Below are 20,942 nucleotides of genomic sequence, written 5' to 3'. Positions count from 1 at the left end.
CTATCATTTCCACGCTAAAGGCAGATGTGGAGAAAGCTGAATGAATGAAAGGTGATCCATTTTTAAATAAAAGTACAATGGTCGATGCATAGGATGCCTCATGTGAACCAGAGAATGGCTGGTGTGGGGTGCAAGAAAATGAGATGGTGGTCCAAGTTTGTAAACAATAGAGGCGGCGAAGAGAAGTGCAACATTTAGTGAGTGGTAAAACAACAGCATTAGAAATTCAGCTGAAGGCACCGAAAAAATCGAGAGTGCAAATAGACATCGGGGTTGAAGAGTACATGCAAACAGAATTATAGAAAGTTGTTCATCAGCCAGAAATGAGAGGCCTTCAGTAGTAAGAACTCTGGAACTAGAAGTGAGACTGGAGCTGCAGGAAGCCCACACCTGGAGACAGGTCAGAAAGATAAAGGCAAACAGTGAGGCCCAGCAATCATGCAGCCTGAGTGAGATTCTAGTATTTCAGGAGAGCCTGAGAACAACCTGGCAAACCACAACGCATTGCGTGACATGTATATCTAAGGGGTTCACAAAGATGGCATCTAATAACAAACTTTTGCCACTCTTGTTATGCATTGCTGTGGAATGTGGTGGCAGAGCAGCTACATAGTAAGGTGAGAAAACAAACTAATACACATTTATTTTAGCCTTGTTTGTACGAAGGTCTAAAACTACTCTGATTTGTTAAAGTTCTCTTTAAAATATCTGTTTTTGTGTAAAACTTGACACAATGTATTAATATATTTAAGAATATTGCATCATTTTGCACTATTGAACCACATTGTCACAAATAATTTCTCTGAATCCCTTCTCATTCTTCTCTTCCACAAGCACACACTCCCCGCGTAAGGTTTTTTGCTCATTTGCTTCACGCACTCACTGTTCAACAACTGGATGACTGTGTGATTGTTAAGAGCAGAAAAGAACAATAATTGAGGAGATATCTGGGGTGGTCAGCAGCAGTGCTTAATTTGTAAAAAAAAAAAAAAATTCAGGGTTCTCGTCAGGAGGCCACCGCAGCTTGCATCACACTTTGCCCCTGCCATGCTGCCAATGATAGTAACAACAACACTACTAACCATCTCACTCCTACAAGTGTACCAATTCGGACTATTTCAGGCCCCCAAAGCTATCAGAATGGCTTGGGCGGCAGGTAATGGTAAGTTTTAATGAATATAGCATTAATAACAATTGTTGTTATGGATCTCTCTAAATTAGCTAGACAGCGCCACCTACTGGTAGGCTGCCACTAGCGCCGGTGCTGACAATTAAGGTGCCCAGCAGCGTAAACCACCGAAAGGGTTGAGGGAAGGATTAATTTGTATTGAGGAGAAAATATCAGAGGATGGAGAGGAAAGAGATAGGAGAGATAAGAGCGTGAGTTCCCTTTTTTGGAGCAGAAACGAAATTACTTATCTACTAATAGGGCATTGTGATTTCACTTCCATGCCTGAACTATGAAGAGTAAAAGGCAACCGCGGCAAACAAAAAGCAGAGAAGTCAGTGGTTAGGTCAGGTACAAGGCGAAACACTACAATATTTCTTTTCAATTTTAGAAGGTAAGTTGCCCACAGAGGTGTCCGTGGGATTTGTCTTGTGGTGTGCACAATTCACATACAGCCTGATTCATGAAGCGAAATAGCGCCCGCAATGGCTGCGAAAACGCAATTGCGGGTGCAAATCACGGAATCGGCATTCAAGTACGAAATAGCGAAATCGCAAAAAAATAATAGCGATTGGAATAGCGATTACGCTGTAATAGTCGCAGACTCCGGGAAGTCGAGCATTAGCGATACGGAAATAGCGACCAACCACGGAATCTGCGAAATGAATAGCGAAACGCAATATTGTCTCAATCGGCATTCATGAAAGAAATACATTAGCGAAAATGCGCTAAATCGCACGTTTGCGCGGCGCAATTTAAGGACAACTCAAAGCAGGTGGTAACCATAAAAGCCATGATTAAGCAAAATTTGAAAAACTGTTAGCCAATCACCAACAGGTCCAGGCCTGACCAATCACACATAAGGACATTCAGCAGCAGCATTAGGCGTTCCACAATGCCTGGGATGTACATGGTGGTGAGGCGGCGAAGGCTACAGCGAGCAGCACGGAGGAGACGCATGAGGCAGGCAAGGATTTACCGGCAGCGAGTCACCTTGCTGGGCCAAACCAGAGAACAGATTTATGCAAAATACAGGCTGAATGGGGAAATGATCACCTGGCTGATACAAGAACTCGACCCCATCATGCAGCACCCAACAAGGCGAAACAATTCTGTGCCCACACATGTGCAGGTATTGTGCAGCCTGCACCTCCTGGCCTCCGGCAGTTTCCAGGGCATAGTAGCCGCTGCTGGGGGGATATCCCAGCCCACCATGTCACGCTGCCTCCACACTTTTGTTGACGCCATGCTCAGCCAGCTCCACCGCCACATCACATTTCCCACGAGCCAACAGGAATTGGACCTGACAAAACTACAATTTTATAATGTCGCCCATTTTCCCCATGTCCTTGGCTGCATAGACTGTACCCACGTCGCCATCTGCCCACCAGCTGGCACGGAGTATATGTACCGAACAGGAAGTCCTACCACTCCCTCAACATACAGATGGTCTGCAATGCCAAGACCATCATCACTGACATTGTGGCCCAGTACCCAGGGAGTACCCATGACTCCTTTATCTTCAGGCACAGCGGACTCCACACACGACTGATCAGGGGAGAGTTTGGGGAAGGACACCTACTTGGTAAGTACACTTTGTCGACAATGTCACATTGCTATGAAGTAACTGCGCTGCACAGGCAATCAACATCTGCTCCTCTCATTCAGGTGACAGTGGCTACGCCCTACGGGAATAGCTCCTGACCCCTTACCTCAACCCTGCCACACCTCAGCAAAGGCGCTACAATGTTGCGCACATCCGGACAAGGAACTGTATTGAAAGGACATTTGGCCTGCTCAAGAGCAGGTTCCGTATACTGCACAAGACAGGTGGGGCCATGTATTACAGTCCTGCAGCGTGCTGCCGCATTGTGGCTGTCTGTGCAATGCTTCATAACATTGCAACCAAGCGCCGGATACCAGTTGACATCTCAGGCAGTGAATCTGAGGGGGACGACCGGCCACCAGCACATGCGCACCATGCACGCGGGGAGAACCCAGCTGAAGGCCACAGACGTCGCAACCACATCACAGCTAACAATTTCTAGCCCACCCCCTTCCCCCACCCCACATATCACAATTGCATGCAAAATGTAATGATTACACAAGGCGAATGTGTGCTGCAAAATAAATGTATTTGTTTGATTCACAAGAAAAAAGGGTAATGGTAACAACTATTTACAAAATACAGTATTCCTGCATACTGCATGTGAAGGTTCATGGCAGGCTTAGCGTCAGCCTGCGCGTGTTTCCCTCACACAATGTCATTGGCGCCTCCGGCGCACAATTCCCAGGCGCCTGTGAGGCTCTTCCTCATCCTGGGCAGCTGTACCAGGCGTAGCCCTGGTGCTGCGCCTAGGTGGGGGGACCTGCGTGGCAGAGTGGCTGCTCACACTGGAGGCACCCTCACTCGCATCGTCTCCCCCTACAATGGCCGGTAGCACAGGTGTATGCAGTGCGGTAACGGCGGTGGTCAAGTGCTCCAGCACCCGGGTAATGTCCACGCAGCACTGGACCAGTTGGTGCTGCTGGGTCAAAGAGCGCCGCGACAGCTGGGTGGTGGCATTTGCTGCCACATAATTTGAGCGACTATAGGTCGACAGCCGGCTCAACAGCTGGTGGTGGCGCCTGCTTGCAACACTGCGGTGCTTCACGAGCGCTGCAGTATTGTCCTCCATTGCCGCCGTCATGCGGTCCATGGCCGCCGTCATGCGGTCCATCCGCTCGCCGACTCCCGCCACATTGCGGCCAATCTTATGCAGCTGGAGCTGGATGGCTCCTTGCTGCTGCGACTGGCGCTGGTGTATTCGGAGCATGCGCCGCTCCACGCTCATGCAGGCATGGAGATGCCCATTGCCCCTCCTGCTGTTCGGCCGCTGTGTTGCGGATGTGGCTGGCCCAGATCTTGTTGGACGAGCTGCAGGTGGTGTAGCAGCTGGTGTTGCAGGTGCGGCAGGCACTGGAGGCACATTGGTGGGGTGCCTGGCTCTGGCAGCCGGTGGGCCTGCAGATGTTGCAGCAGGTAAGGTGGGGGCCCTGGCCTTGGCAGCCGGTGGGCCTGCAGATGTTGCAGCAGGTAAGGTGGGGGGCCTGGCCTTGGCAGCCGGTGGGCCTGCAGATGTTGCAGCAGGTAAGGTGGGGGGCCTGGCCTTGGCAGCCGGTGGGCCTGCAGATGTAGCAGCAGGTACGGTGGGGGGCCTGGATGCTGGTGTTGGCGCAGCGGCAGGGGCTGGTGGCTGGGTATCGGGTAGGGATTCCACCTCCTGGGCCTCCTCATCAATCAGCAGCCTCTCGCTGTCACTGCTATCATCCGCACCTGTGAGGGTAAGTGGATACTCATTAGGTGCATGTGACTGTCAGACGTGCAGATGTTACATGCATGCTGGGTGTCATTCCCTGGATGGCTGTGGATTTGCGCACTTTGGAACCTTTCTGGCCGCATTGTGGTACTACTACATTGTGGACATACTACGTCTCCCACAATGCTTCAGGGCATTTCCTGATGCACAACATAGGCATGACTAAGGGCCAATGAGTGAGCCTATTTGGTCAGGGACGGTCATAGGGGACAGGGTCGCAGTCGCATGCCACTTACCTTGGGTGTCTTGGGTGGGGCGGGAGGAGTCCAGAGGGGTCACGTCAACACACGCCTCCCTCTCCAAGGTGTCCTCAACCTGGTCCTCCAGGGGTGTGTTGGGTGGGACAGTCGGTCCACCACCTCCAGTGCCTGATGCCTCACCAAGGCGCTCCGCCACCCTCTCCTTGGCACGCCCTCGGAGGTCGTACCAGCGCTTTTTCAGCTCCTCCAACGACCTGTCCGCAACGCCCACAGAGTTGACGCTGGAGGCTATCCCCACCCAGATCCTCCGCTTCTCCTGCTGTGGGACCCTCCTGGAGTTGGCACCAAAGAGCTGGTCGTGGTTGGCCACCACCCCTTCAATCAGGTTCTCCAGCTCCTGCTCGGAGAACTTGAGTTTGCGCTTGCGGCCAGCGCTGTTGCTGGGGCCAGGGAGAGGTTCGTCGGACATGGCGGTCGCTATTTCGGCCGGTTCGGGAGTCGCTAACGGAGGTTTAGCGTCAGCTTTCCGTCGTCAACACTCGAAGGATAGCGTCGCTGTGGTGTTTGGGGGTGGGATTTGGCTACTTCCTGGTTGTGATGTCATCACGGTGGTCGGAATGCGTCTTCCCGTTTTCCAGATCCCGCGAGAATGCGACTCGCATTCCCGAGCGCACGGGATTGCGAGTCGCAATCCCGTGCGATCGGGATTGCGAGTCGCAATCCCGATCGCAGGTAGCCGGAAATAGCGATTTTTCTGCGTTTTTTGTAGGTCGCTAACGGCTTTAGCGCCCGCGTGCGAGTCGCTATTTTTTCCCCGAAAAGTACATGAATGCCGTTTTGCGTTTCCTCAATAGCGAGTCGCTATTAATCGCAATTAGGGACACGCAAAACGGCCCGTACATGAATCAGGCTGATAATTAGGTAAACAAGTGAAAGGGAAAACTGGCATTTAGCACTATACTTAGAGCGAAATGCATCCTTGTGTCTATTTTGGACACAAGGCCACATTTAGTGATAAAAAACGAGTGTAAAAAACACCCCGAACAGGAGCTACTCATGTTCTAGATATTTGCCTTGTTTCAGTATTCCCACAATAGAATTTTTGCATAAACAAGTCTTTGATCATGAAAGCGATATTGGTGTCTTTTCTGTAATTTCACATAACAAGAGTAATGCAAAACGTGGGCAATGGGCTACATACTTCGGTGTAACGAAAATTTCGCCTAGGCCTAGATTAGTGCCAACATGGACACAAGAAGTGAGGGCAACACAGATACGTTATTGTAAGTACCAGGACATTTGCTACTTCAAGTTAGTTTAAAATACTTCTGCTGCTTTAATTCTAGAAGTCAAGTTGTAACTACATTTAATTTATAGAAGACTTTCAATTTGTAGTACACATTTCTGGAGCTCTGGAGCTATTTTAGACTCTTAGGGGAATATTTACAAGCTCCCACCGCCATAGGAACTTCAATTTTTATGACTTTCCTGTGGCGCTAAATCCTTCGCCTTATTTACAAGGCGTTGTTAAGCCACTTGACGTGGCTAAACGCTGCCTTGTAAATAAGACAATCTTTCACCTTACACGTAGTCTGAATAAGGCATGCAGTGAGCGTTGCGGTGTGCGATCTGCTGCAACACCCACTGATTTTGATGCTGCGCCCTATTTACAAGGGTAGAGTAAATAGGAGGCAGCGCTAAAATTAAGACAGGGATAACCTACCCTTCACATGGCAAAAAGAGGAGAAATGCTCAATTTCTCCTAGTTTTTGCTGTTTCAATGTGTACTGCGTTGTCCAGCAGACATAGAAACAGCAAATTACTATGAATGACTGTTTATTTGCCGGATGGTGTCCCTTCCTGCACATAAACAATCATTTAAAAAATGACGATTTGCAACTTCTACGATGTGTGCTGCACAATGCAGCACACATCGTAGTTACAATTCACCCTTTTAGATTCTAGTACTGGCACTAAATCTAGCCACCAAGCGCCAGCGCAGCCACCCTTTCACAATAGTGAAAAAGGTGTCTTCATTGTCTTCATTGGTGAGAATGTTTGTTTATGTGCAGGAATGGCAAGCAAGGCGTTCGCAAAGTTTGCATCGCCATACCTTTTTGAATACGCCCCATAATAACTAAAAGAGCCTAACGGAAGTATTGGGTGCGAAACAGAACTGATGTCAACGATGTCCCTAGAGTGTGTATGTAGTTGGAGATGTATGTATGTATGCATGTATGTATGTATCGCATACTTATATAGCGTGAACTGTCACCCAGAGGGTATCCTGGCGCTTTGACTCTGTAAAAAGGTAGGGCCGAATTCGACCAAGAACCCTTCAGTATTTGCCCGGCGTTAGCCGCCTCTCATACCATTCAATATTACCAAACAAAGAGGCAGGCGCTGGAGACTGGAAGGCAGGAAACAGGAGTTTATTCCGACGGAGCAGAACACGTCAAATCAGACAACAGGGTATCTTCTCGAGGTGCTCTAACCGCATCTCTGAGGCCTGGCCTCTTATACACAAGTTTATGGCTTTATTACATTTATGACATCCGTGGTATTGCTTTGAAGTACGAAAAAGGCATCTTTGGAATCCCCGGTTCAGGCCCGTTCTCACACATATCTACAGTAGGGGTCCCCACCCAAATCTCAGCATGATGGCTATCGCGCAGCTGGACATTCCGCTGGGAACAGGAATGCGGGCGATCGGTCGGATCTAGGGGTGTGAAGGCATTGATTAATCCCCGCACCTTTGAAGTGAGGCGAGGTCCTACTGTAGGGGGCAATAAACTGCATCTGTTGGGCTAGGTGATGGCCTGGGATCAGGCCGGATAATCGGGCAGGGAGGAAGAGGTTATCAAAGGGCCTGTTCTATGAATGAGATGAAAGAGTGAGGGGGTTCAGCACGGGATGTGGCTCGGAGACAGGGTCGCGCTGGAGGTGCGTTTATGGCCCAAGCAGGAGAGACCGGGGGCTGTCGGGCGCGGGGGGATGCTTGCGAGGCCGGGGAGTGAGGGGGAGAGACGTGCAGGCTATTGGCAGTGGGCAGAGAGGCCATGGCACACAAAATGTCTGCCACTTACGTGCATGAAGGGGCCTAAAAAGGGACAAGATGGCGTGGCCACTGTTTCACGATTTTCACTTTACTTTCAACAGTGGCTGTAGTGAACATAAATGAACGCCGCTTATGTATACCTAATTTAGTCATTTTCCACAGTCCCCAGTTTTTATCATAAGTTAGTTCATTTCTGTTCATGTCACAGGTGAGGATGTACAAGCTGACATTAGTTATACAATTCGCTTTGGTAGCCCATATGCATTACGGGCAGATGGAAATAATTCTGCTATCAATGCTGACAGAATCGTACATAACCATATGTAGTCAATGTGATAGGCGAGGAGGCAGTGCATACAAAATTACATTAGCTGTGTCATACATTAGACCTGGATATGGGGACATTACTTAGATGATGTAGGAAATTCATTCGAATACAAACATGATGTTATACAAAAAAATGTTCTGGCAGAATAAGGGCTATTAAGTACATTACTTGAGGTCTGGACTCCGTGGGGATCAAAACTAGACAGCATGTTCATGTGTATGACTGGTGTTCTACAATCATCATGATACAGAGTTAACGCTTTCTTAGTTATCCATGCACAGTTGAAAGTGACCGATGTAAGGTTTCGAAAGCTCAATTGGGTGATAATCAATACAAAGTGGTTGGGAGAGGAATTCAACTTAATACAAGTGACAGTCAAGGGGTGGTAATGTTCAGAAAGTGTTCTTCTTTCCAGTGTCTTATTACAGCGAGCCATCACTGGTAGGCTCTCATTGTTCTTCCTTTTTTTTTTTTTTTTTAGTTGGCACTGTTGAGCACTGGCGGTGGAGCTATGCGTCCAGCTCTAATCCAGATTTCGCGTTGCAGGGTGTGGCCATTCTTTGCTCTCGGACCACAGTCCTGTTTGTCTTGTTCCTAACTGATCTAACATAGGTACTTTAGGCGGGGTACCCGCATTCCGTTCTTCTTTCGTGGCAAACCCTATTCTATCTTTGTGCTGTGTTTCTTCTTTAAGTCAAGTTAAAAAAAAACTCCATATGGAAAAAAGGGGGGATGGGGCCGTGCTTTGGGAGGCCGAGGGAAGAGAGGGTGGAGTGGGATCAGATCTGAAATGGACCAAGGAGGGCAGAAATCTCAAGCAAGTGGGCCCATCAATCAGGCTCAATGGGCTGGGACTTTTGGCACGAGCTGGTCAACATGCAGGGGCTTCTGGACAGCCCTTCTTTCTTTCACTTTCCATGTTGAGAATGGTGCCTCGTCCCGCATCTCTTTGCTCTGTGGCTCCGCCTTGGTCGAGGTCATAGATGTTCCCCGATCTGCAGCCAGGCTGTGCGTCACGTCCGGCCCCTCTCCTCCGACGACTGCATGTTATCTTTAAATAAGTACAAAAACAAGTCTTAGAGAACTGGCAGGGGAAGACGTTCACACACTTCAATTTCTCTCCCAACCCCAAGTAGTTGGGGAAACGTTTATCGGTCACGATAGGGTGGATGTTTATTAATCCTTACATCGGGGTATGCTATTAACTCATGAATCATTGCTGTGGTGCAGGTTTGCAGGCATTTTTACTATTTTCCATCATCATGTCTGTGTGGTGTTTATTCCTGTTACATTCGCGAACGTGATTTATCTTTAAAAACAAGGTCATCAGCTACACTCTTTAAGGTTTTCTGGGACGGCTGGTACAGAACTGGGACCATTCTGGAAAAACGGGGACGTTTCGGACACTCTACTTTTGTGCAATGGGCGGTGGTAATCTGAATGATGAAGGTGGTGTTACTAAAGCACTAAAAAAAGCCACTGACATATAGCTCCCTTTTAAGGGCCAGATTAGGGGACATCAGTCGTCTTACCTGTCCTTTCTTTCTCAGCCAATTAAGTTCCAACATCTTACAGAAAGGAGAGGTAGTAATATGGCAAGATACGATCGTTTTGTTTCTGTCAATTTGTTCAAAAACTGTCGTGTTCAAAGCCAATTATACATGTACCGGCGAGGTACAGTGTCGTCATTTATTGAAAAGGGAGCAAGGGAGCCCTCAGAGGGAGAGAGCGTCGTGCGCACCAAATAGGCTATTAGTACACGTACAACATAAAGAGAGAGAGAGAGAGGAAAAAACGTGTATAATATTTGGCTATTCAGTGCACACACACATAGAACAGTACGGGTCAGTTTTACGTGTAAAAACACAAGCTGAGGGAAAACATAAATTCCTAGTTTACGTACACACAAATACCAGATAGGGCGCGACAGTACATACATCAAGTACGAAAACCTAAGACAAGACACAGAGCTATTTTGGGCAAAAGGACTTTGTCATGCGTGTTGCGTATTCTCAGTATTCCCTTTAATTCATTTGGGGGTCGAGCTCTTTTTATTCTCCGTCCTTCCTAATAGTAGACAATTTTTGTTGGTAACCTCGTTTCAAAAATACTTACTCCTTTTTAATTGGTCCGACACTAGTCCAGTCGTGCTTATACTCACGGTGGGGTCTTCCAACATCTAGCAAATGATGATGATAATGGTACAATTCCGATTTTTCTATGAGGATGGAAGAAGAAGGGGTAAATCTAAAACATGACAATATCCCTAATTTCTGGGCTGAGGGGGATTTTGGATGAACCGCGACCCGGGATACTCTTAACTTCTCTTATTTAGTCAGCACATAAATTGACTCACTGGTGCACATTATTTTGGGTATACATTTGGGATATCGGTTGGGGTCGGGTGCGTTGTACTGCAATAACCCTTCAAGTTTCTGGTGTAGGCCACTCTCCCATTTACTAGCTCCAGAGAGGGAGTCGTCTCTAAGTAAGGAATGTGCTATACTCTTATTCGTCTTTCAGATGCAGGTACCATGTTCGGGCTTAATTTTCCTATCCCATTAACCGTTCGATCAACACCTCAGTCATACAAAAAGCATTCTTTTGTCAACCCAGACGTGCGCCACACATAAGCATTCATACGGCACAAATCAGGGCCCATGCGCACATTCATACCATACAATTTTTTCACGCTCCCAGAGATAGCTCCTGTATACAATGTACCATCTCACAGAGCTAGCCTATTTCTTTTTCTTTTTTTTTTTTTTCGCGTGGAACACGGTGCGCTTTAGGTCTTCTCCATACTTCAGCTGAAATTCCGATATTAACCTGCAGAAAAAGAAAAGAGGGGGAGGGGGCAGCGTTCAAAGCACATCAGCGCGCATAAACACGAAAATGTTTTTACCTACCACGTACCTGACTTATCTCTTTGGGATGCAGTACCTTGCATCTCTGCATTGAAGCCCAGAGGAACTGGTAGTGCGGCAAAGATAACCGATGATAGGCTGTTTATTACATAGATCGCCCGAGGGTGGTAGTACAGACCGCATGTAGGAAAGGGTCAAAAGCCAGGGGTATTCAGTATAAGGTGAGGGGGGTGACGGAGTCATGTTTTCATTTGAAGGAAAGAAATGGTCTACAGTGGTATAGGGTCGTTCCTATTCGCAGAGAATGGAAACTATTGGGAGTGGCAAGTTTCACTGAGGGTTTTCGTGCCTTCAATAGTATGCGTTTTGCCTAACGTTAGACTAGAGGGCATTCCTCTGGTGAGTTTTAGGAGCGTTTAAAAACTCCTCTGATACACGGGGTGGGTAAAACAAGGATTATGATGTTTAGGATTCCGAGGACCAGAATGCGCTTGGGGTTCATCACTAACAATACTTCGGGTCAATGTACTTCTTCGGGGAATTTACAACTGTAGTGTAATTAAAGATTCCTAGTTTGAAAAAGGCGCGCTTTCGATCCACAAGGGGGCTGTGAAGTAAAAGAGGTCTGGTCTACTGTCCTATTCAGGGGCGTAACACAGGCCCCCGCAGCCCCTGCGGTGCGGGGGGGCCTCCCAGCTCCAAGGGCCCCCTCGGCCCCCCTCACTCAGTTTCAGTGGATCCTCAAGTCTGTGTGCGCTGGCGCACCATTTAATTCATGATTGAAGTTCAATCATGAATTAAATGGTGCGCACGGAGGCGGCCTCCCCATTATTTAAATGGAGCGGTGCAGTTTTGGTACAGAGGCCTCTAATTGTTTGGTAATGGTGGTGCGCATGCGCACGCCCGGGCCCCGGCGGGGTGGGTCCACAAGGAACTTTCACCTCTTGGCGCGCGCGGGATGGTGAATTCAACTGTGGAAGAAGAGTCGGACTAAAAATGAAATGAAGCAACAGCGGACCTGGGGGGGCCCTGGCCTGGAATTGCTGCCGATTCACAGGTAAGACAGATAGAAGAAAACTTAGTAGAGGATTGCCAACGCCTGTTCCTTCACAAAAATGACAAACTCTTCCGATATGAGAACCACTTTAACTTATTCCAAGAGCGAGTGGGCGGGTCTGATTGTCTGCTGGCTAACTCATATATATCTCAGAGGATTTGCGTCTGACTTTCCTACTTTGCCTCTGATGTCCGCTGCCTGGTGATGCTCCAGCTGCCAAGTGTTATTGTCTGTCTGCTCCCCCCTCCCCCTTTTACTCTCTGAGTCTTGCTTCTGGCTCTGAAGCAGCAGCAGGAGGAGGGAGGGGCGGCAGAGAGACATTCGGAGGACCGAGAAGGCAGCTGAGAGGCCACCCGATGAGGGAGGGACAGGAAAGAGGCCAACATCGGAGGAGAGGCCAGCTGATGAGAGAGGTAAGGAATCAGAGAGTCCAGTTGAGGAGGGGAGGGCCTCCAGCCAGGGTCAGGTGAAAGTAAGAGCAGCAGAGAGGCCATTGGAGGGCCGATAGGTCAGCTGAGAGAGAGAGAGGCCATTTGACAAGGTACAGGGAGCAGGTCAGTAATGAGAGGCCAGCTAATAGGAAGAAGCAACAGCGAAGCAAATGGGAACCAAGAGGCCAGCCATAGTTGCCAAGGTTTCAGATTGCTATATGTGACATTTTCATAATTCCAATGCAATTATGAGTGACATTTTCAACGACTATGAGTGACACTTTCTTGTAATCAAAATTAAGCAATTTAGACAACGGAAACATAAATATCACAAATGATACCCACTGGAGCAACGAGAAACTCCAAGAAGATTTTAAAACTTCAGCAAAGCATCAGGAATGGAAGAGCACTTAGATGAGAATGTGCAAGGCACTCTGCTTCTAAGGACGTCATGACACTGACTGACCCCTGCCATCTCCAGCCCTCCCTGAGTTCTGAGGCGCTCCCTAAGTGGAGAGAGAGAGCGGAGAGAGAGTAGAGAGAGTGGAGAGAGAGTAGAGAGATTGGAGAGAGAGTAGAGCGCGAGAAGGGAGAGTAGAGAGAGAGAGTGGGGAGAGAGTGGAAAGAGTAGAGAGAGTGAGAGGCAGTGGAGAGACAGTGGAGAGAGAGACAGTGGAGAGAGAGGCAGTGGAGAGAGAGACAGTGGAGAGAGACTGGAGAGAGACTGGAGAGAGAGTAGAGAAAGTGAGAGAGTGGAGAGACAGTGGAGAGAGAGACAGTTGAGGGAGAGACAGTGGAGGGAGAGACAGTGGAGGGAGAGACAGTGGAGGGAGAGACTGGAGGGAGAGACTGTGGAGGGAGAGACTGTGGAGGGAGAGACTGTGGAGGGAGAGACTGTGGAGGGAGAGACAGTGGAGATAGAGTGGACAGAGTTGAGAGAGAGAATGGAGAGAGAGAGAGAGTGGAGAGAGTAGAGACTGACTGACTCAGAGTCTGAATACTGACTGACGAAGAGACTGACAGAGAGAGATAGAGACTGACTGACTGAGAGAGACTGGCTGACTGAGAGAGACTGACTCACTGAGAGAGAGAGAGAGAGTCTGTGATGGAATTGGGGTCAAAGTGTGTATGAAGCTATGCAATGCCTCTTAAGATTGCTATTGTCTACTAATAAAAATGTATTATCAAAATTTGCTCTTTGTAGTTACATCTGCTTTTGAAATACTGCATTGTCGCACTGTCTAATGTTTTAACCCCTTCGCAGCGGCGGCTATTCCACCGCAGCGCTAAGGGGGAGGCGAGGCCGCGCGGCGGTCCCGTGCTCGTGACGGAACCGCTCCGTCACGGCCCTAAGGTGAGCTGTGCTTGTGACGGAACGGTTCCGTCATGGACCCGCCCGCCCATTAGAACGTCAGCGCAGGCGCGGAATTCGCGCCGCGCAGGCGCGGCGAGCGGGCCGTGACGGCACCGTTCCGTCACCAGCACAGCCCACCCGAGGCTCGTGACAGGATGGTTCCGTCATGAGCATGGGAGGGGTTAAAACAGAAACGAGAAGGAGCAGTGGATGCACTTTTGTCAAAACTGAACGATGAGTGGGCCCGATGTATATCATGACAGGAGTCTGCATCAGGAAACCCACCTAAAATTGGGAAAACTTCCCCGGCCTACTAATGGCAGGGACCCTGTAATGAATGGACCACCACCTATGATATCCTGCTGGCAGACTAAGCCCAACCTTTAACTCCACCGTCAAGTGTTAATTATAACTGCTGTAAAGGTGACAGTAGTGTAACAATCGCCCCGCATCCCCTGCAGTATGGCGGGTCGCTGGCCTGAGAGCTCTAGACTGGCACGGAGGATGGGAGGGGGGGCCACCTCCATGTAGTTTGCAGGGGGGCCCCCTCAAGTTTCGTTACGCCACTGGTCCTATTCATAGATATATCTAAATATCAGGATCTTTACCTATTGCTTATGCTGCAGGAATGTAAAATACGACAGATCTTGACTATTCTTTTCGCATTATTTCTGTGTACTATGTCTTTTTAATTTGTCATAATAAAAATTGCTTCATTTTACTTGCCCGTTATTTATTTGAGGATAGTAGCCTTTATTCGAAAACCTACCAATCTAAGTGACTGTTATGATGCTAGTTCCATATATTTTAAAAAACCTTTATTTGTGAAGATGTCAGCATTCAAATACGGGCCTCCAACCATATAGGCCGGTCACGGAGCAGACGGGAAACGCATGAGGTAAGGAGAGATTACACTGTAGTATAGAAGTACGTAACGGGCGAGCCATTTAATTAAAAAAACTAAACGTGACTAACGGTTGCAGGATCAGTGAAGGTTAATTTTATAATTGGAAGTATAACAGGATCAGTTACAATAAAATCGTCCATACGCACACCATGGGCGAGTATCATGAGTAACATTACTTCGAAGCTATAATAATATAATAATCAATAATGAATAAAAACCCACATCAATAGGGTTGTCCGCATGCCCAGTCAGTACCCTTCCCCGCCCGCCGTGTGCACAAAGACAGCATACATATCCCATAACATCAAGGCTAAGCAACTAGAACGTCATAAGGAGTTGCAAGTCCCGCCTATACTGGCGCCATTTTGGTCGAGGCCGGGCAGGTCCAGAGTATAGTCCAAATGCCACCAATAACTAGCGGTCGGACCAGAACCCCTTTCGGCAGTTCAAAAAAATTCAGTTAAGGCCAACAGAAAGGACAGGCGGCATGAACTGTGACTTAAAGGTGAGGAAGGCAGAATCTTCCCTACCGGGCCACGCTGAGGTCCCACCGGAACTGACGAGTTGGTAGTCTACAGTATCTCTTAGTAATTTAGGACAAAAGCTGGCGTCAGCATGAGAGCACCGCCATCTCGTGACAACGTCGTGGCCTCTCCGGAGAGCGGGACAGCAGGCGTATCCCTCCGTCGATGCACTGGAGCAGCCTCCCTCACGGCACTAGATGAGGGTAAGGCGGCGGTCACCCCCACCGGAAGCCCACGGGAGTCGGGGGCCAACGATTTCCGTAGAATCTCTAGAGCTGAGAGAACGTCTTCAAGAGTGGGGTTCATGCCCGAGCAGGCAAGCATCCGAGTCCCATGGTAGCCCAGAGCCATCTTAGTGGACCAGGCCCAAATCCGGGGAGCCGGCCGCCATCTTGACAGTCCCACAGCAGCTGCCCTTCACCACGGCCACCGGAGCGGGCCCCCCCCCCGGTCAGCCAGCGGCGGGGGATCCGCAAGTGGAACGCGAATGCCAATCTTGGTGCAGGAGAGGAACCTCCACCTGGAGGGGGAGGGGGCCGTCCGCGCCGCCTCTCCGCGGGCGCCCCACGCCATCTCCTGGCGCAGGTATACAAAATGGCTGGACCAGGCAACAAAGGGGGGAGCCATCAGCAAGGCATCCCCCGCACACAACTTGCTGGACACCACCTGTGGACGATCCGGGGACGGGCCTCGGCGCGTTGTGTTGCCTCCGGCTTATTCGCACAACGGTCCCTTTTGGTCGGCCTCCATCCTCCACCCCGGGCCGCCACCGATGTCACCTCGCCGGCTGATGACTGCAGGCAAGGCCCCGGTCTCCACGTGCCGGAGGCCTCATTTTCCGGACGAGCGTAGCTGCGGATCTGCTGCACTCCGGAGCCCCCAGGACGGATGGTAGGTATCAGCAGATAAGGTTGTCATTATTGGGCAGGGTGGGCGGCAGGATAGACACGTTTGGGCAGCGGGGTCGGCGGAGCCGAGCTACCTTGCGGCCATCACGGTGTCGAGCTTGGCTCCTCCCACTAGTCCCACTAGTTTCATATTTCTCATGAAGGGCTGTTCCTAGTGCTTTCTATTTTAGTGGGGTCAAAAAGATCCCGACTTTGCTCGACTTTGCTCGATTCCTTTTGTTTTTCCTAGCGATTTTTATGTCATAGTTCGTTGGAAAGATACAGCGGCTAATCCGTATTTTATATACATGTCCTTTTTATTAGGGGTGCCCTCCGGTGGAGCCGGATGATCTACCTCTAATAAACGGTCCGGGCTGAACCAACTACCAATCAGTGGGGAGAAGATGGGCATGACGGGTTACAACGGGGAAAAAAGTCTGCACTACCTATCTTTTCACTGCTTACAAAGACTAGACAGAATATCTCTGTTCCACGTTATTTGTAAGCAGAGAATACCTCCAAAGAACCAATATCGAACAATCAATGTTCGTACAATCAATCAATCAGTGGCGAGAGAGAAATAGGCACGACGGGTTACATCGGGGACAAAAGTCTGCGTTAGCTATCCTTGACTATCTGCAAAGGAGGACAGAATATCTTTATTCTTCCCTGTTTGCAGACAGAGAATTCTCGAGAGAATAATCCTCGAACAAACAATGTTCGGGCAAACAATCAATCAGTGGGGGAGAAAGGTAGGCACGACGGGTTACAACGGGGACAAAAGTCTGCGTTACCTACCCTTCACTACCTGCAAAGGAAGAGAGAATCTTTCTATTCCTCTCCGTTTGCAGACAGAGAATCTCCAAAAAGAACCAACAATTCAAAGAGTAATACTAGTATTTTCCAAATAATCAATCAACTATTTCGCAATTTGTCGTGTTACACGACCTTACCCGGACCGCATGGACAGTTTCTTGTCTTCCGAATCCAGCGCCCGATCGTCCTCTATCCTCTGTCGTGGCACTCCTGATGGTTCCCAGTCAGGACCGTAGATCACTCGAGAGAGGTCTGTTCGGAACCAGTGAAGTTCGGATGATCGGCTGCCAGACGAGGGTCTATCGGGCAGGTGCACTTCCCGATCGTTGCAGTCGTTCACTCTGTCGTTGGGACCTCTCCCACTGGATCCACGTGTCGCTGATGGGCCCCACGTTTGGGACGCCAATTGTAAAAAGGCAGGGCCGAATTCGACCAAGAACCCTTCAGTATTTGCCTGGCGTTAGCCGCCTCTCATACCATTCAATATTACCAAACAAAGAGGCAGGCGCTGGAGACTGGAAGGCAGGAAACAGGAAGTTATTCCGACGGAGCAGAACACGTCAAATCAGACAACAGGGTATCTTCTCGAGGTGCTCTAACCGCATCTCTGAGGCCTGGCCTCTTATACACAAGTTTATGGCTTTATTACATTTATGACATCCGTGGTATTGCTTTGAAGTACGAAAAAGGCATCTTTGGAATCCCCGGTTCAGGCCCGTTCTCACACATATCTACAGTAGGGGTCCCCACCCAAATCTCAGCATGATGGCTATCGCGCAGCTGGACATTCCGCTGGGAACAGGAATGCGGGCGATCGGTCGGATCTAGGGGAGTGAAGGCATTGATTAATCCCCGCTCCTTTGATGTGAGGCGAGGTCCTACTGTAGGGGGCAAAAAACTGCATCTGTTGGGCTAGGTGATGGCCTGGGATCAGGCCGGACAATCGGGCAGGGAGGAAGAGGTTATCAAAGGGCCTGTTCTATGAATGAGATGAAAGAGTGAGGGGGTTCAGCACGGGATGTGGCTCGGAGACAGGGTCGCGCTGGAGGTGCGTTTATGGCCCAAGCAGGAGAGACCGGGGGCTGTCGGGGCGTGGGGGGGGGGGCTTGCGAGGCCGGGGAGTGAGGGGGAGAGACGCGCAGGCTATTGGCAGTGGGCAGAGAGGCCATGGCACACAAAATGGCTGCAACTTACGTGCATGAAGGGGCCTAAAAAGTGACAAGATGGCGTGGCCACTGTTTCACGATTTTCACTTTACTTTCAACAGTGGCTGTGGTGTACATAAATGAATGCCGCTTATGTATACCTAATTTAGTCATTTTCCACAACTCTATCTAGCTTCAGCAATCACAAAATTACACTGCCCTGAGAAACAAGTAAGACTTCAGCCCTTTTTTAAAGGAGGGAAGTTCCTACAGGCTACTCAAAAACAGGGGAAGAGAATTCCAAAGCTTGGCAGCAGTAAAGCCAAAGGAACGGCTGCCCATCCAAATCCTCTGAATCCTAGGAACTGTCACCAAGCAAGCAGAGGAGGACCGTAGAGGTCTGGCTGCTGAATACCATGAGAAAAGATCTTGCAGCGCAACAGGCCCCTGTCCGTGGAGAACCCTGAAGACTATGCAAGACGCCTTAAAACAGATACGCTGATGGACAGGTAACCAGTGAAGGTCTTTTAACGCCAAAGAAGAGGCCGAGCGCATCCGAGAAAGAGCCTTAGCTGCCATTTTCTGTATGCGCTGCAACTTACTAATCAAGGTGCTGGGGGCACCCAGAAGTAGTGCGTTGCAGTAATCCAGCCTGCTAAAAATGATACTACGCACTACTTCCGGTCTGGCAGGTACCCGGAAGCATGGGAAGGATCTTACGCAATGTACGAAGCAGCATCATACATGTGGAAATTGTCTTATTTACAAAGGCGTCTAGCTGTAAATTTGGGCTGAACTTGACGCCCAAGTTGCGAGCAGCATTGGCTGCCTCAACCGTGCCCAAAGACGAGGCAGGCCAGAAACCGGTCGGCAGGCGAAGAGGGGTTCGGTCCAAAGAACAATACAGCACCTCAGTTTTAGATCCATTGAACTGGAGGGAATTACATCTCAACCAGTCTGCGGTAGCTGTCATGCAGCGATGAAAAGTCTCCTTAGAGACAGCATCTCTGCCTTCCAAGGAGAATATAAGCTGCGTGTCGTCGGCGTAATTAATTACCAAGATTTAATCAGCCTAATCAGGGGACGGAGGTACAGGTCGAATAATATAGGGCTGATTGCCGACCCCTGAGGCACACCTTGCCCTACCTTTCTGATGGCAGATCTGAAAGGCGGCAGAGCCACCACCTGATGCCTGTTATAGAGGTAAGAGACTAGCCAATCCCGGGCCAAGCCTGCTACTCCAATCTCTTCCAGCCTGCTAATTAGTGTGGCGTGGTTCACCGTATCGTACGCGGCCGACATGTCGAGCAGCACTAAGAATGCTGCCCGACCAGTATCGACCCGCGAACGAAGATCGTTCAGGGCAACCACCAGCGCGGATTCCGTGCCGTGAGTAGGCCGCAAGCCACATCCAGGCAGATATTAGTCTCTAGGAAACTGGACAGAGATTTGGTGACAAATTTCTCCAAGATCTTAACAGGGAAAGGGAGCAGCAAGATTGGCCTATAGTTCGCAATACAAGCGGGATCCAGCGTAGCCTTCTTCTAAAGGCGGGAGACCACCGCTAGTTTCCAGCTTTCAGGAACCATGGCAGTGCTAAAGGACTGGCAACAGATGGAATAGAGAGGAGGAAAAAGTTCCTCATGGAACAGCTTCCAAACCTTATGGGGCAGTGGGTCCAGCAGAGAGCCTGAAGACACACCGTTGGCCAGGATACAAAAATCCTCATAAGAAGGAAGGGAGAAGCTGTCCAACAGCGAATGCCCTATGGCTTCCCTGTGAGCCCCTAGGGTAGACAAGGGCGCCTGATCTATCGAGGGCTGAGAACAAGGAGAGCCTGGATCAGAGAGGCCACTCAAAATGGTGGAAATCTTGTCCTCAAATGCGAATGCCTAGGAATCGCATAAGGTCTGAGAGGCTTGGATATTATTAGTGTCACAGGCCGGGTGAGAAAGATGATTAACAATTTTAAACAGGATCTGTGATTTGTTAACTGCCTGAGCCAGCATGTCCTCAAGATACTTGGCTTTGGCGCATTTAATGACAATAGTAGAGGGATTAACACTTTACTGTGGCTGGTGCAGTGTTTTCGTGCACTCCTCCTCTGGGTCCTTCCCCGGCGCCCAGGGTCAGCTACTGACGAAGCATGTTGGATGAGGAAGCAGAATTAATTACACAGCTGGAACAGATGTGTGGCCATGAGCCAGGCATCACTGAGATAAAGAGACAGGTGGAGAGGCAGCGAAGAGTCAGCAATAAACAAATGCTTATTAGCAAGTAAGCTTGGACGTCTGAGCATCAATGAGAAAGTCTGTGAAAGCATTTGTTTTATGTCAGGTAGTCTGGCACTGAGGGTCTGTGACTCAGTTAATACATTAGCGATGTAAAGCTCGTTTTCATCTACATAAAGGATAGGACGTGAAGTACTAAACAGATAAAGAAATAGTATACTAAAGTCAGACAAGATGAACGCATTAACCATGTTGCCATGGTGTTGTCCCAACACACCTATGCACCTGTGCACACTCACAGGGAAGGGTCTCAAATGCCATGCTGCCATTACACAGGATGTATGGCGCAAGGCGTAAATGTTTGCCAATAGAGAGGAATTGTACTGCCGAAGAATTTTGTGAGCAGTAAAGAAATGTACTGTAATGTTCCACAGCGCAAAGTGACACAAAGCAGCGCAAGCGTCGTTAAAGCATCTGTGGGCATATTTACAAGGGACGAAATATATCTACATTTTCCATTTTTGAAGGAAAAATAAAAAGCAAGTACCTTGCAAAAGAGTGTCTGACTTTTTTCCTACAAATGGCATTAACAAAGGATTTGCCATGCTAT

The sequence above is a fragment of the Lissotriton helveticus genome, chromosome 3_2, assembly GCF_964261635.1.
Source record: "Lissotriton helveticus chromosome 3_2, aLisHel1.1, whole genome shotgun sequence".
Lineage (NCBI taxonomy): Eukaryota > Metazoa > Chordata > Amphibia > Caudata > Salamandridae > Lissotriton > Lissotriton helveticus.
This window is presented reverse-complemented; position numbering follows the sequence as displayed.